This window comes from Mustela putorius, unplaced genomic scaffold (genome assembly GCF_011764305.1).
Source record: "Mustela putorius furo isolate JIRA1106 unplaced genomic scaffold, ASM1176430v1.1 tig00003949_pilon_pilon_pilon, whole genome shotgun sequence".
NCBI lineage: Eukaryota > Metazoa > Chordata > Mammalia > Carnivora > Mustelidae > Mustela > Mustela putorius.
The window spans coordinates 3,924,512-3,939,066 of NW_025422093.1; the positions used below are offsets into that span (position 1 = coordinate 3,924,512).

Consider the following 14,555-nt stretch of genomic DNA (forward strand, 5'->3'; position numbering starts at 1 on the left):
AGTATCTGTTGGGTTGTTGGGGGGGGGGCGGTGTTTGGTTTTTTTATGGTAAACAATGGGAATTGATCCTGCTCTATTAAGCTAAAAAGAGGCATTTTTTTAAAAAATATTCTGGGCATTGAATTCTCAGCATTGTGAAGGAAGAACCAAACACCACAGCCACCAGCCAGGACAGGAAGCAGGGTTGCCCCGGGAAAAGCTGCTTGGGCTCCAGCCATCAAGTGGCCCATCTTCAAACCATCTTCTATCTGGTATCTCCCCTAAAGTTTCAAATCCCAGGAGAAGATGTTGATTGGCTTAGCCTGGGTCAGGTGCCTACCATCCTTCTCCCCCACAAGACCATGATCATGGTCATGCCTGACATCCCATGATCGACAGCCCTTGCTGTCGATATAGAATGACATGGAAGAGCGCTAATTCCCCCAAAACATGGATGCGGAACAGAAAAATAAAATATGTGCTTTACATTCACTGAGCAGGAAAAGGAGACATGGGCTTTACTTTGTCCCACCAGTCCTGTCCCCTCTACTTCACCGAGAGCACTGAGGTATTCCGAAAGGCTAAGCTTTCTTCTTCAATCACCTTAAACAGACTTGAGAGCCTGCCATTCAGAGAACTCAAAAAAGTCCTTTTGAGTCCTTCTTCTAAGAAACCTGGCGTTGTTGATTAATGACTCCCAAGGAAGAGACATTTAGTCTAATTATCAGCTAAGCTCATTCATTCTTAACAACCACGAAAGAAACAAGGACAGAAAATTTAAGGCAATGTGAGGAGGAAGAGGAAGAGTTTAAAGACAAACGTAACAAATCAATTCTTCCCAACCTCCAAATGACCCATGTAAAGGAATTTAGTTAGGCAGCTGCCCTTTCTCCCTCCTCAGTCTATAGGCCCTAAGCTTTTCTTAGTAATTCTAAAATTCTTTTGATAATCATCAATTTCTGTGAAAACAGAGGGGAGTCTGTTTTATGATAATGTTTTTTGATCCCAGACTTAGATGATGTCTCTGCCTCTGGGGAAATTCCTTCTACAAGAAGAACGTTTTCTTTAGGCCACTGTGTTTTAAGTATTTGCCATCAGTACACTTTATCTGCCGGAGCAGGACAACACTAAAGTTAGCATGTTGGGTGATTTTTATTTTTATATTTGAGCCTGCCTAAAAAAGTAAATAAATGAAAACTTTCTTGGGCAAGTTCTCATTTGGGCTTAATTATTTGCTTATCTTTGTTGTAGCTAAAGTCTCAATTTTACTGGAAAGAATGAAAGAAGAAAAGCAAGATTTCTAACTAAGATTTTAAACTACATTCATTTTTGTGAAATGAACTACATTCACTTTGGTCATCTGTTTTTCTGGGGTGGAAGAAAGTTTCCAATGATCTTGATTTATTTATCCATTTTATTATATAGAAAATAGAAATTCAAGTAAGATATTATATTGCTTGAGAAAGGACAAATGGGGATAATCAACACATCTTATAAGCACTTCTTCCGAAGGAAACATCTCATTTAATATTCCAGTTCTGCAGAAAACAGCAAGTAGAATGGAAAATCACCTATTGCACTAAAAAGCCACACTCCACACTAAAAAGTCTCTCCCTTCCTCTCCTTTACCGCAACCACCCTCGACACTTCTGTGGAGGTCGAGAAAAATTAAGTCCATCCCACCTGAGGTTTAGCCTTAGCATGAGTACAGCCATCTTAGCTCTGACAGCCATCTCAGACCCCTGTGCCCAAGGGCTGAACTTTCCCCTACTTTACTTTAGTTCTAAGGACCCCCACCGTGCTTTGGTTCCAGGAAGCCCCACCCTGCTTTAGTAACAGGAACCCATAAATACCCCTGCCTTAACTAAACTCGGGGTCCAAGTCCCTACTCCTCTGTGTCAGGTATACTTGGGCCCAAGCTTAAGCTTGTCAAATAAACCCTCATGTGATTGCACCGGTGTTGGCTCCTTGGTGGTCTCTCAGACGCGAAAACTCGGGTACAACACTTCTGACACCAGTTGTGTGGGTTTTCCAGACATCAAGCAATTCTACACCAGCAGGATGTCCCATAATCCAATTCAATTCTGAATTCAAGTCAATTCCATTCCATTCTAATCAGAGTTAGCGCCAACCCCACAACTTTCAGGGTTGAGTCTCACAGGAGTGTCCCCTCACTCAGATGCCAATCCCAAATGCTAGGTCCCCACGTTACTCCCAGCTTCTGCCTGACTTTGTTTCAAGCCAGAGCTTCCCATGACTCCCTGCTGTGGAGTCAATCATTTGCTCAAATGGTTCACAGAACACAGGGTAACACATTTACCAGTTTATTATATAATAAAGGATGCAGGTGAGCAGCCTTATGAAGAGATACATAGAAGGAGGACTGAAAGGGTCCCAAGCACAGGAGCCGCTGTCCCTTTGCAGCTGGGGTACACTATCTTCCCCATTCATGGATGTGTTCACCCATCTGGAAGATACTCAAACCCCACTCTATTTGGATTTTTACAGAGGTTTAGTAGGTAAGTATGAGCATCTAGTAACTCCATTTCCCGCCCCTCTCCCTCTCTTGTGAATGGAAGGTGAGACTGAAAATTCCAAGCTTCTAATCATGCCTTGGTCTTTCTGGTGACCAGTCCCATGGAGGCCCATCAAGAACCACCTCTTTAGAACAAAAGAAACTGCTGTCACCTAGGAAATTCCAAGGGATTTGGGAGCTGTGTCAGCAACTGGAGTCCATGACTAAGTGTTAGAAGAAAAGATTCTCATAGCACCCTAATTTACAAAGGTTTTAGGAACTTTGTGTCAGGAACGTGGGGCATTCAGTATTTCTTATTATCTCACACATATCCACCAATGAACAATTATAAAGGATGCTGGCTATGTTCTATTGTTTTATTTTTTCCTTATTTCCTCTGTGTGAAAAGAAGGAGCCATGCACTTTTTTTAAAAAGGGGGTTCTGGGGCGCCTGGGTGGCTCCGTGGGTTAAGCCTCTGCCTTCGACTCAGGTCATGATCTCAGGGTCCTGGGATGGAGCCCTGCATTGGGCTCTCTGATGAGCAGGGAGCCTGCTTCCCCTAGCACCCACACACACACACCGCCTCCACCCTGCCTGCCTCTCTGACTACTTGTGATCTCTCTTTCAAATAAATAAATAAAATCTTTTTAAAAGGGGGAGGGGTTCTGTAGAGAGAAAATTCACCTCTGCATCCAGCCCTGGGGGAGGAAAGAGCTGCTGTCTGCAAATCCACCCACCACCATTTACTCAAACAGAAAAAGAAGAAGAGAATACCAAATAGAAGAAAGAAAAAAAAAAAAAAACTACCAGCCCCCACACATCACTGATAATGCCTCAGGCATACATGGATCTACCCAGTAGTATCTAATGACAAGATTTGTAGGAGGCATTTATCTTTGAAATAAATTTGAAAAGATGTTTTTTAATCTAGTTTAAAATTTGTATTGAGTAAATCCTAAATAGCAAAATCTCAAAGTAGGAAGAGAGGTTATTTACATTCAAGGAGACAGAATTGGTTAATCAGAACTAAAAAATTACAGCTCTGCTGGGTATGCATTTTAATTTGGTCTGCCGTCGAGGGCATTGTTAGTCGGAGCAATTACGGAATGAACCCACAGCCTGGAAGTCATCATCCACGGAGGGTTTCCTGTAGGTTGTAGGTATAATAATATTCTTCCTTTTCACCTTCTGGCCATCCGAACAGCATAACAAATTAAAGAAAACATTTTTTCCGTATTTAGCAAACTCGGTGTGATTTTGGCAATGGGGAGAGCCGCAATAACTGGGGAGAATGGCGGGATCTTGCCAGTAGGGGGCGTTCACGCCAAATTAGCAACCGAGAGCTTCGGAAATGGGAGTTCGCGGGAGAGTAACTCGAGAGGACTAGGCTTACCAGTCACAGCCCCTAACAAAGGCAGAGTGAAGTCATTTATGGGAGGGCATACGTGCACGTAATCGCACGGGCCCAGGTGCTTTGAGAGACACCTCAGTGGCCTGTGGGAGGGCCGCTGGGCGCAGGCGTTCCCGAGCGCGCTGCCAAGCTGCGTCCTTTCCCAAGGTCAGCTGTATCAGTCAGAAAGCCGAGTTAAATCACAATCCCGAAGCAGGTTCCGGACTCCAAACTCCAAGACATTCCCCCTTGTGATTAACTTGGCTTCTCACACACACGCAGGGCAGGGCGGAAGACAGGCCACACGGCAAACAAGACGACAGAAGGGTGCCGGACGTGGACGAACCCCACGCGCAGTCGGTGTAGGGGCGCGCGGTTGAGGCGAGGCTTCGGGGGTCCGGGGGCAGCTCTGGGCACTTAGGGCTGCTTACCTTCAAGCAGGCAAGGCTCTCGGTTCTGGTCGGAGATCCCTCGGGCAGAGCCTTCAGCAGCAGTTGCCTTTCTAAAGTGGTCAGACGTGGAGAGGTCAGGTCTGAAATTTCTGACATTGTGCTGCCAAAACCCTCCCCTTTGTAAAGGGATCGAATCGGTCTCGGGTCCCTGCAGACCTGCTCTGGTTCTGCTCATTTTCAGTTCTGGGGTGTCAGCTGACGGGGGTCCTGGCGATATCTCCCAGCTGCGGTACCTTTAACTGCTTGCTGCATTGCTTGACTCAGGTCCCTGCTTGACGTGAGAGACTCCATTTTGCTCTCTAGAGGGGCACAACAGATTCCATTTGATGTGTGTATCATAATTCATTTAGCCTTTTATTTGCACCTCCAAACCATTTTTTGTTTGGTGGTGTGTGTGTGTGAGAGAGAGAGAGAGTGTGTGTGTGTGTGTGTTTTGCTAGCACACATAATGCTAGGATTTATATCCAAAAATAAGAAATTTTTTTTCCTTTTCTGATTTTATTTATTTGAGGGATTGAAAGATAGTGAGAGGGAGCATGAGCAGGGAAGAGAGAGAAGCAGGCTCACAGAAAGCAGGGAGCCCAACTGGGGGCTTGATCCCAAGACCCTGAGATTATGACCTGAGCTGAAGGCCCACACTTAACTGACTGAGCCACTCATGCCCCCAAAATGAGAATTTTAGTGGACAAGTAGGTTACTCATTTTTCCCAAAACCTGTATTTTCGAAGAATTCCGTGGCCAGTATCCTACACATGTTATAGTAAATGGTTAATCCTTGCAGATCTGAATAAAGATCTTTCACTACCCAAGTTGTCAGAGTCTCACTTTTAAGTAAGATTCATGCACTAATTTACTCTAATTCATCAAATATGGTTCTGTTTCCCTGGGGATACTCTCAAATTTCAGTCTCATTTTAAAAAAACAAACAAAACAAAAACTTGCCCCTTTTTCTCTACAAGATTATAGATCCATCATTTGCAAGAGAGTCCTTCAAAATTCTATAGCAGCTTTCTCCCAATAAACAAGCCTTGACTTCTTAAAATAGTATTGTACATGAGGGAAGATGAGAATTATGCCAAATGCTACTTTTGAATACACTCTTTTGCATAATGGAGAAAACAGTTAAGAAAAAATTGAGCTTTCTTGAAATATCTCCATATTTATTCATCTTTCATCAGGCCACAGAGAGAAGCCCTTCCAACACAGTGGCTTGGAGCCTCCAGCAGTCTCGGGTTCAAATCCTAATTTTGTATTTACTGGCTAGGTGACTTTAGAGAAGTTATCTTACTTGCTGAGCCTGTTTGTCTATATATTGGAGTATTCGTAAGTTCTTTTCAAAGCTGTTTGAAAAAAAGAGATAATGTATGCCCCTGGTATATAAACAATGCTTAATAAATGGTTGTTATTCTTAGTAAAATGGTGGTTAAATCATGTGATCTTCAAAGACACAGATCCCCAGCTCCTTCTAAGGAAGAGAGTCTAGGCTAACATTTTTCCATTGTAAAACACATAATAGGTCTTCTCTGGCAAGATTCAGGCTGCCAGGAAGGTCAGAACTAAACGTTGTACCACTTTTCCTTAAATATACAGAGGGCTGGCTTCGGCAACGTCATCCTGCTAGAGATCTGAACAGCTGTTTTCTAAATGCAATAAAAGCAAGTATACTTACAGAACAGAATATAAATATTGCTAACCTCCAAGGATTCTCTAAGGAATGGCATAGCTCACAGAAGTCAGAAGTGAGGGGAAGTGTTACTAAATTTCTCACCTTATATAGTGGAGTCAAGAGATAATGTTTACATATGATGGATCAGAAACAGATGTTCAAGTACATGCTTTATACTACTAAGGCAACCAGTAGAGGAATTAAAAATAATTACATTAACACATTTGGGAGGTAGAAGGGTAATGGAAGTGGGAGCTGTGTAAGTGAACAAAATCTCTGACAAGTTTAAAGTATATTATTTATCGTTCTTAAACACAGTTGTTAAACACTAGGAGAAAAGAAAACAAACAGTTAATGGTGATTATCTATGAGGACTGGACCTGGAAGTAGGGAGTTTTCCTCTTCATTTAAATTTTTTTGGCAGTGTTTGATTTTTATGTTTAATTAGTATGTACTTGACATATATAATAAATATCTCTTTAAAAGAAGGAAATGGAATGCCTAGGTAGCTCAGTAGGTTAAGCCTCTGCCTTCGGCTCAAGTCATGATCTCAGGGTCCTGGGATCCAGTTCTTTATTATGCTCTCTGCTCAGCAGGGAGCCTGCTTCCCTCTTTCTGCCTGCCTCTCTGCCTACTTGTGATCTCTCTCTCCCCATTAAACAAACAAATAAATAAATAAAGTCTTATTTTAAATAAAAAATAAAATAAAAGAAAGAAATGAATACTGTGTGGTTGCATGCTCCAAAATGATCCCCAACAATTCCCGCTTCCTAGTAATCATACCTTGTGTATTCCTCCTTCCAGATTGTACCAACAACAGCATATAACCAAAGTGATGGTACATCATTTCCAAGCTGAATGAGAAACTACAGCTTCTGTCTTGGGTGTTCTCTCTTTCCTGATACATCTTTTTCTCAAGATCACTGGCTCTGTGGGAAGCCATGTTGTAAAGAGCCCTGTGGAGAGGCCCATGCAGTGAGGAAATGATGTCTTGGCAAACAGCACCACTGAGTTTAGCCGGAAGCGGACCTCCCAGTCAGCTTTTTACACACAGCCAACGGCTTGACTGCAACCTAACGAGTGACTCTGACTTCATTAGGCATGCCTAATTCCTGACCCTCAGAAACTGTGTGAGATCATTGGTTGTTGTTTAAAGCTTCCAGGTTTTTGTTTTTTTTTTTAAGATTTTATTTATTTATTGACAGAGAGAAATCACAAGTAGATGGAGAGGCAGGCAGAGAGAGAGAGAGGGAAGCAGGCTCTCTGCTGAGCAGAGAGCCCGATGCGGGACTCGATCCCAGGACTCCGAGATCACGACCTGAGCCGAAGGCAGCGGCTTAACCCACTGAGCCACCCAGGCACCCAAAGCTTCCAGGTTTTTGCATGACTTATTCCAGAGCAATAGATAACTACCACAGACGGCTACCCCTAGAGAAATAAAAGCAACTGAAAAGTCGTCATTGCAGGTATTAGAAGCTAAAGTTAGGAGCTCAGAAAGCTTGGTTCTAACTCAGGAAATCTCTGCCTAGCAATATCACTGAAATGCTAACTGGTTTTTCTGTGACCAGAGTCCCATTCCCTGCCTCCATCTCAGTGCAGCCCAACATTAACGCATCAGCCTGACTCTGACCCACGGTTTTCTGTTTCCCATTCCTCTTCATCCTCTCATGTCCACAAGCCTAACCTCTCTCGCCTAGTTTATCCCGAAAGCAGAGCTAGAGATGATGGCTTACATTCAAGTGGTTTGTTTGGTAGTGGGATCCCAGGGGTCAGAAGTGAGGGGCAGGAGAGGACGGAGACCATTACAAGGATGTGATATCAAGTTGGCCAACACTCCACTCACCTTATCAAATGTATCTCCAATCTCCCCATCAGAAAAACAGAAAGGATGGGGCACCTGGGTGGCTCAGTTAGTTCAGGTCATGATCCCAGGGTGCTGAGATCAAGTCCCATGTCCGGCTCTCTGCTTAGCAGGAGTCTGCTTCTCCCTCTCATTCTCCTTCTGTGCGCTCTCTCTCTCTCTCTCTAATTACTTAATTAATTAATTAAGTCTTTTAAAAAAGAAAAACAGAAAATAAACATGTGTCTGTTGGCTCCCAGTTCCACTGGTCAGGGGAGTCTCCACAGGATATTAATCCCCCAATATCCCCCTGTTAGGAATACTGAGTGCCACGCAGGGCCTGAAAGGGCACAGAAGCCCCAGAGCAGGAAGCTAGAAGCACATAGTTCTAGCCCAAGATTGTTGTGGGGTTGAAAAATGCATAAAGCTTCTCAAAACTCCAAGAGGAGCTCGTAGCCGAGGCTCTGGCTAGATTCAGGTGAGAGCAGCAGGACTTGGAGCCCTATACAAGACATCTTCCATACAACCCGCAGCCAAATAGTGCCAAATCCTATTTCACAGGCATACATCTCTCCCATCTCCTTCCCCCTTTTTTCCATTTCACAGCCACAGCTCTCACAGCCTCCTGCCACCAGGGTTTTTCTAAGGACACCTCAATGGACTAACCCCCAATGTTCTTTCTCATTTATCAAACCACCCCAATCACAGGCCAGGCCGAGCTCTGAGTCACAAAGTAATGATCGCTTTGCCTCCCAGCTCACCCTTGTAAAACCGCTCAGAGACAGGCTGGGCTGGTCACCCAGGGGCCGAAGCCAGGAGAATGAGTCCTTGCTGGGCCAGCCCGTTGGACAACACAGAATTCCAGACTGGAATCAAGAGATGTTTTCCACATCCTCCGTGACAACTGGGGTGAAGCTGTCACATACTGTGGGCTCAGGAAAGAAGGCCACAGTGAATTCAGGTAAATTGGAGAATATCTTTCACTAGTATTCAGTCTGACTCTCAAAAGCATTTCAACACTTCCAAAAAATAATCTATTCCATAACTTCGCAGCTAATTGGCTCCTCTGTATGTTGTATATGGCCTGGGGAAAATCATCTCCTGACATACTTTATGGATTAAAATATTAGGCAACATTCTATGATGTAACTTTTCTAAGAGTTGATGATGGATTTTTTTTTCTTTAATTTTCTTTGGCAGATTTCTTCACTTGATTCCTGCTTATATTACAAACATATTCCTTGAATCAGAGTAACCCAGATTCTGGTTTCAAGATAATTGTTCCATGCATACTACAAATCTAGTGTACCTTAATTACTTGTAATTAGTTGTACTGTAAACTCCAATCTGTTTAATTAGTTTTAATTAGCTTCATCAAAAACGAAACAGTCAATTGTTATAAGTTGTCTTGTTACACTGATGGAGAACACCTGGAATGGATAATTAGTTTCCCCCCCAACAACAAATTAACCTGGACTACAAGCTGTCATTAATAAATATTTCACCCCCACCCCGTTCTTGGAAAAAGCCTTAGATTAAGATCATACCATAAAGTCAAAATAAAGTCAAGTTGATTCTTCAAAATAATAAAATAATAGTAGTGTGGTATCTTTTGTCTGTCCTAAGGCAAGTCCTTCCCTAAACGGGTATGTATGTGTGAAAGTGCGTATGTAAATAACCACATCTAATCATATACATACAGATGACTTAGAAATGCATATAGAAGCACACACATTTTACATTATGTACCCCAGTCATTATCTTTATAGAAACCAAACTATCACAGAAAATAGAAGTTTCTTTGCACATTTAATAAACAGTTACTCAGGGACAGCCTAAACCACCAAACAGGCATTTTTCCCATAACCCTGTGAAGAAGAGAATTTTTTCCTTTCTGAGAATGAGCTTCCTTGGAGACACAGACTTCCTTTCTGGGTAAATTTTGGCCACTCAAAGTCCATAGAGGGAAAGCTTATATTATAACGTTAAGTGGAAAATGCAGGGTACAAAATGGGAGGGACAGCCCAGCCCAGCTATATAAACATGTGAATAAACTGAAAAGAAATGTGCCAAGATGATAACGGTGTTTGTGTCTCAGCAAGTTTTTCTCCTTTGAGCATTTACAAATTCCAAATCCTTATACAAAAATCTTATACTAATTTTACAGTTGGAAAAACTCAACTTTAAAAAGTGCACGGAAATCCTGACTATAGAGATATTCACTAAAAAGCCACAAAGACCGGGCAGCAAGTACAAGGTTTTTGCAAGAAATTATTTTTTACCTCAAGATGAAAAACTGAAAATTGAATTTGTTTTGCAAAACTTTGGTTTGGGAAATTTCAGCTGTGGAATCTGAAACCCTATTCAAAAGATAAGCAGAAACAACAACTGGGGTTTGAGCTACTGCAGAAAGTACCTTTTATCAGTGATGGTGCTATTGCAGATCGGTGAAAGTCTTGAGAGGTTCTAAGGATTCTCCACAGCATAAGGTTCCACAATGAGCCTGGGTTTGGGTCCCAGAACACCCCAGTGTGGGTCTGGTCTCCATCTGTGGGAAATTGTAACACACTTAAAGGCACTGCATAAAGCACAAAATGCCCTTTAAAAATGTCCTTGCAGGGGACGCGTGGGTGGCTCAGTCGGTTAAGCATCTGCCTTCAGCTCAGATCGTGATCCTGGGATCCTGGGATGGAGCCCTGTGTCAGGCTCCCTGCTCAGCAGGGAAACCTGCTTCTTCCTCTGCCTCTGCCCCTTCCCCCTGCTTGTTATCTCTTTCTCTTTAACAAATGAATAAGCAAAATCTTTTATTTTGTTAGAGAGCACAAGCAGGGACAGCAGCAGGCAGAGGGAGAAGCAGGATCCCCACTGAACAAGGAGCCTGATGGAGGACTCAATCCCAGGACCCCAGGATTATGACCTGAGCCCAAGGCAGATACTTAACCGACTGAACCACCCAGCCATCCTTAGATAAAATCTTTAAAAAAAAAAAAAAGAAAAATGTCATTGTAAGGGATATGTGAGATGTGTGATACAGGCAGAGAAGATGCTCTTGTTTTATCTTACAAACAATTGAAATGGGGAAACAGAAACTACGGTGCTTGTAGCACTCATTGTAGTAGAAAAAAACTTCACACAACCTAAATATCCATCATCAAGAGATTAAGTTATAAAATGAAACAAATCAGAGCTATGCAAATCAACAAGTATGAACCTCACAGACATAATTTTGAGGCAAAACATAAAGTCAGAGCATAAAATACAGAGAATGTGTTAAATAAAAAAATTCAAACAATATTCTCTCCATCACTTTCAGTAAAAATATAAAGACATCCATAGGATTGTTGTTATGTCCATGAGGTGTGGGGGATTACTTACTATGTATCTAGCATTACTCAATGTTCCATGCCTCATTCTACTTAGTCCTCACAACACCCCTACAAGGAAAGCCTTGTTATCCCAGTAACACATGAGGATCCTGGCTCAGCCCACTTCAATCATGTGCCCCAAGTCACTCAACTAAAATGTGGCAGAAAAAGGCTTAGGAGTTGTCTCCCTTCTGTGACACTGTCCCCAAGGATTTTTTTTTTAATATTTTTATTTGCTTATTTGAGAGAGAGACAGATAGTGAGAGAGAGCACACAAGTAAGGAGGAGAGGGAGAAACAGGCTCCCTGCTGAGCAGGGAGCTGGATGTGGGGCTTGATCCCAGGACTCTGGGATCATGACCAGAGCCGCAGGCAGACGCTTAACCAACTGAGCTACCCAGGTGCTCCCTGTCCCCAAGGATCTTAAACACCCAGGACCCAATAACCCGAGGACCTCGTTTAAGAAGAGGTATCAGAACTACAGTCGTTCCTCTAGCTGGCACCCAGCTCTGGCTTTCCCTCTCCACACACAGACATTCTCTTTGTTGGAAATAACCATCTTAGAAGGAGGGCCTCTCCCAAAGAATACACAGGGAAGTTCTCTTCAGGAAGTGAACACTTTGTGTGTGATAGTCATGGGCTTCTCACTTCTCAGTCAAGACTTCTTGCACACTGTTCCCCATCTGTGGTTTTACTTTTTTGTTGTTTGAATGAGAGGAATGAATGCTTGGCATTGAGTGGAGAGTATGCAGACTGTGTGACACTAACCTTGAGTTCCAGATCCAGGGTGGAGTCTCAGCCTGGGCTCTGTTGTATTTCCAAGGACAACAGTTAGCGGGCGGTCATCACAAAGCCACACTTTCTGAAGCTTCGGGAAATGCTTATTTTCCCAGTCAACAGACTCATCACTTCACACCAACAACAGGCTGCCACTTACAAGACACAGAACGTGGAGTCTGTATTTCACTATTCTTGTAATGCCACAGCTCAGAAGAAGTGTGGTATAGAGAGAAAGACTAGGAGAACTAGTGCTAGGAAACCGGGAGACTTGAGTTCTAGTTCCAAACATATATTCTAACCACTTCTGCCTCAGTTTCTTCATGATTGAAATGACAGGGCTAGACTAACTGAACTCCCAAGCTTTTTCCAGTTCCAACTGCATGGAATAACATACAGAAAACACACATGGCAAAACATATACAGAAAAAAGAAATATTTAGGATAAAAGAAGCCATAGACAACTAATTTTGATTTCCCTTAACACTGGCAAAATTCTTTTGCTATTAGGAACTTCTTTTTAAATTAGCAGGTATTAAGATAATGACATAATCAAATTAAACAATAAAACATTTAATTTTTTTATTGTTTAGTGAGTACAATGAAATTACGTATGCTTCATTATTGGAACTCTTGGTAAAATGTTTAGTGATGGAGCAGGGAGACACTCTGGTTCTAGATTCAATTACTTTTAATATTTGGTTTTAATATCTGCCATAGTTGGAAAAAGTTCCTCACAAAAATTCATCAAGTCAAATTGGAAAAACTGTGTCATTAGCGGAACTTACTGAATGGGGACACTCAGTTTTCAATTCCATGCATCAAACTTGAAAAATACCTTTTCTTATATTTTCCTAGTAAATTTTCATTCTCTTGAAGTCTCTCCATCAGCTCCAAACTAACTAGGAAATGATACAATATGTATTTTTAACAAATGACCTCAACACTTTCTGAAGTTCTTCATCTAAAACATTAGTAAACAGGTTAGAAAAATGTTATTTTCAATTTGAAGTGTGCAAATGTGAAAATTTCTAATAGGTAAAAATCACCCCTTTAATTATGGGTACAAACTTAATGGATACAAATTCAAGTATCTTTTCAAAATGCTCTCTCTGTAGCATGTTTCTTTTGCAAAGCAGTCATGTTCTCATTATTTTAAAACAACTATTAAGTTGAAGGGACAGAGTAAGCATGTTTAATTTTTTTGAATCTCCACTTGTCTTCACAAAAAAAAAAAAAAAGAAGAAAAAAAAACAAATTTTGAGCACTTGTCTGTTTTATGAAAGAAAAATACCTAAGGCATTAAAAATAGTTTTGAATCTTATATTTTATTTCATTACATTCAAAGGTGTTGTTTTTAAAATATTAACCTTGTTAAAGATATGTAGCAGCACAAAAAAACTAATTAAGCACAATATACCAAAGCAAACAAAAGTGAGAATTCCAAGCTCAACATCTCCGTGTGAGGGAGCTCCCACTCACCCATCAGAATGTTCTGTTCTAAGATTTGACCAAGATATACATCAAACTTATTTCTTATATTTTCTATAGATATTTTCTTCCCAGAACCTAAAGTTCTCTTTAGAGACCACAGAACTACACTATGATTAATGTAAAAGCAGAGACCAAGTTCTCCCCTCCTTGGTACTGTCTCTGCTGCCAACCCCGAAGGAAAGGTTTGGACATAGTAGGCACTTCAGGAAGACCTACTGAGTGAAGACTGTTAGTCCTTTGTTTAAAAGGCTTTAACCTTCTTGTAAGACATTGCTTTAGATGTTGTGGCTGCCAATGTCTCAGCAACAACAACAATTTTTTCCAGATTTTTCAAATAAAGAAAGATGAATGAAGGGCACCTGGGTGGCTCAGTCGGTAAAGCATCAACCTTCAGCCCAGGTCGTGATCTCAGGGTCCTGGGATCGAGTCCCATGTCAGGCTCCCTTCTCCCTCTCCCTCTGCCTTTCCACCCCGCCATTGTGCTCTCTCCTGCTCTTACTCTATCTTAAAAAAAAGTCGGAAGGAAGGGAAGAAGAAACGAAGGAAGGAATAGAGGGAGGAAGATGAATGAAAGAATGAGCCACCTGGGTGGCTCAGTTGGTAAGAAGTCTCTCTTCCACTGGGGTGGTGATCTCAGGGTCCTGGGATCAAGCCCCGACTGGGGCTCTCTGCTCAGCAGGGAGGCTGCTTCTTCCTCTGCCTGCTGCTCTGCCTGCTTGTGCTCTCTCTTAATCTTAATTTAAAAAAAAAAAGGAATTTGTGATAGAGGTAAAGGCAGGGTTTAGGAAACAAGGGTGGTAAGACAGTCAGAGACTAGCAATAGTGAGAAATTGTTACCTCCCACCACCCAACCTGGAAGAGCTTAACTGGCTAGAAAGAAAGGACCCTGTAGGAGTTGCTGCTGTGGGGGGAACCCAGATGCTGCCAGGGATACAATGTAAAAATAGAGAAGAAACAGAGAAAGAATACCCCCACCTCTTTTCTCTGTCCCGTTGCTGCCTTTTGTTGGTCACACCAACCTGGAAGGCAGCCAGCAGGTGGACAAGGGAGATGTCATCTAAAAGGGTCACCTTCTGG

General features: G+C 42.2%; 1 long non-coding RNA gene across 2 annotated transcripts in view; it reads right to left on the minus strand.

Annotated features, from left to right (window-relative positions):
* Positions 1–3,094: 3,094 nt before the first annotated feature.
* LOC106007152 overlaps positions 3,095–14,555 on the minus strand; it is a 55,499-nt gene continuing 44,038 nt past the window's right edge. Inside the window, exons 3-5 of one of the 2 annotated variants that reach the window (XR_006603649.1) lie at positions 10,260–10,391; positions 4,494–4,636; positions 3,095–4,387 (exon numbers count right to left, since the gene is read on the minus strand). This is a non-coding gene — a long non-coding RNA (uncharacterized LOC106007152). Of the gene's footprint in view, positions 4,637–10,259; positions 10,392–14,555 lie in introns of both variants that reach the window. The other variant, XR_001181719.2, reaches the window with a different exon arrangement.